This window comes from Arachis ipaensis, chromosome B08 (genome assembly GCF_000816755.2).
Source record: "Arachis ipaensis cultivar K30076 chromosome B08, Araip1.1, whole genome shotgun sequence".
Lineage (NCBI taxonomy): Eukaryota > Viridiplantae > Streptophyta > Magnoliopsida > Fabales > Fabaceae > Arachis > Arachis ipaensis.
Window position 1 is genome coordinate 64,568,307 of NC_029792.2, and position 3,016 is coordinate 64,571,322.

Below are 3,016 nucleotides of genomic sequence, written 5' to 3' on the forward strand. Positions count from 1 at the left end.
TATGTTAAATTTGCTTGAAGTTGTATTTGGAACATGATTTTTGAGCTAAAGAACACACAACCTGTGAGATTTGAGCCTTTATGAATGGTTACATTATTTAACGATAATTATTTTATTCTTGTGTGTTCACTTCTCTATGATTGTAATCTATATTTTGTTTCATCTTATATGTCCAATGTTTATTATATTTATATGTTTGCATATGATTGAGGCCATTATTTGTTTAGCTCACTTATCCAAATAAAGCCTACCCTTCCAATTACCTTTGTTAGCCACTTTGAGCCTTTAAATCCCATTTGTTCTATATTTTACCACATTACTAGCCTTAAGCAGAAAAACAATTATATATCCCAAATTGAATCTTTGGTTAGCTTAAGATAGAATTGTGTGAGTCAATCAAGTATGGGAAATTGTGGGAACAAAGGATAATAAGGGAATGAGTCATGATAATATAATGGGAATTTGGATACCTACTCATGTGAAACTATAAGAATTAAAATTCTATGTTCATTGATAAGCTATGTTTATGTTTATGTTTATATTGAAAAAAAAATCCAAAAATACTCAATAAATAAATAAGGGGACAAAATTACCCCAATGCTGAGTCAAGCATTCAAAGATCAATGCATGTATGATAAAATTAAAACAAAAGGTTGAAACATGAGTATGGATGTGAAAGAGATTTCTGAGTAGCTAGGTATGAATTCTAAAGTTATATAGAATATATATAGGTTATGTTAAAGCTTGGGTTAATTAAAGATTCAATTTATAAGCTTACTTAGCCATATATGTATCCTTACCCTTACCTTGGCCAGATTACAACCTTGAAAAGACCTCATGATGTTTGCATTGGTATATTAAATGTTGTTGATTGGTTAGGAGAAGAACAAAAATTAGAGAGTATGATTAGAGAAGGATAGAGTGATGACCCTATACACTAGAGAGACTAGAGTGTACATACATCATCAGTGAGGGTTCCATGCTTGAATTTCTATGTTCCTTGCTTTCATGAGCTATCTTCTTGAATTTTTATCTGTTCTTACTATATAAGAATTGAGTTAGTGGAATTTGATTTGTAACTGTTTTGAAGAGCTTACTTGATTTTGATCAAGTGGACAAAAATCATATAGTTGCATTCGCATATATAGGCTGCATTGCATTGCATGGGTTTTACATGTTCTTACTCATTCATTTTATCTCCTTCAACTAAGCATGAGGACATGCTAATGTTTAAGTGTGGGGAGGTTGATAAACAACTATTTTATGGTTTGTATTGTGTTTAATTGTGTGGTTTTATCATGATCTTTACCCACTTATTCATTAAATAAGCATACATTTATAATTCCTTCCTAAAGTTATTGCATGATTGAAAACTTGCTTCCTAAAGACTTTTAATTATGTATTTTATTTCTCTTTTATTCCATTCGATGTCGTGATCTATGTGTTAAGTGTTTCAGGCTTTATAGGGCATGAATGAGTTAGAGATTGGAAAGGGAGCTTGCAAAAATGGAAGAAACACAAGAAATTGAGGAGATGACCAGCGAGAAGCGACGCGGCCGCATGGATCACGAGACCGCGCGAAAGAAAGGAAATCGCAGTGACGCGGCCGCATAGATGACGCGACCGCGCGGCATGGAATAGCACGAGTGATGCGGCCGCATGGATGACACGACCGCGTGGCAAAGCAGAAAGCCGAATGACGCGGCCGCATGGATGACGCGACCGCGTGACATGCGGTTATTTTCATTATTTTTGCATTGGGATATTGAGAAGAGTTATTGCCTCATCAAGACTTCGACATTCTAGTTCGTTCTCTTTACTTGTCTCTTACTCTTCCATGTTCCTTAATTTACTTAATTTTACCATTGGATTATTTTAGCATTTATTAATACAAGAATTACTTTTATTTTTCATTAATCTTTTGATCATTATTTATCATGTCTTTCTTTAATTCACTTTCTTATGTTATGAATTCTTCATTTACAATGAGCTAGTAGTTCCCTAACTTGATGGGGAGTTGATTGAAAGGAACCCTTGAGTTGGGATGCTCAAGAGAAAGATTGTAATTGGGTTTATTGTTGGATTGCTCTCTAGTCACTAACACCAATCCTCCCAAGAGTGGATTGGAACTTGTGGATAGAAACAGCACTCCAACTTGTTTGACTTTCCCTTACTTGATGAGGGACAACTAAACATAATAACCCTCAATTGTCAATTAATCTTGAGAGTACTCCAACAAGAATAGGGCTTCCAGCTAATCAACTCCCAGTCAAGGCTTTTATTTAAATTTATATAAATTCTCTAATTTAATTTTCTGTCATTCAACTCAAACCTTTTTGAAAACATCTGATTAATAAAATAGCACACTTTTTTGCAACTCGTTGGGAGGTGACCTGGGATTCATACTCCCAGTATTTTAATTTTAATTTCTGTGACACCCTTCTAAATTGATAAGCGAATTTCTGGTTGGTTGAGAACTATACTTGCAACGCATATTTTATAATCATTCTTAACTCGCCAATTTCCGCTTGCATCGATTTTTGGCGCTGTTGCCGGGGAGTTGCAATAGAGTGCTAAGGTTATTGATTGGATTTTATTTATTTGCATTTTATTTTATTTTACTACTATGAGCTGCTTGTTTCTTTCGTTAGATGACACGTTCGCTTCCTGACCCAAGCTTGCTAGTATTCGATCCTGAGATTGAAAGAACTATATCACGAATAAGGCAAGCTCGGCGTTGGTTAGTCTTTTCTGAGGGCGGATCTGAAACGCCACCTGAGGAAGAAACCAGCCCCCGTTCTACTGATTTGGTTGATTTACGTACAGGTAATATGGCAGCAGCCAGAAGAGTTACTATCCAGGAGGCTGGAGCCCCTAATTTTACAATGCAACCATTTCAAGCGCATCACCCAGCGGTAGCTACAGACTTTGAAATAAAGACCGCACTGCTCAATTTGATGCCCAAGTTTCATGGCTTACCTACTCAAGAGCCCATCAAACACCTGAGAGATTTTCA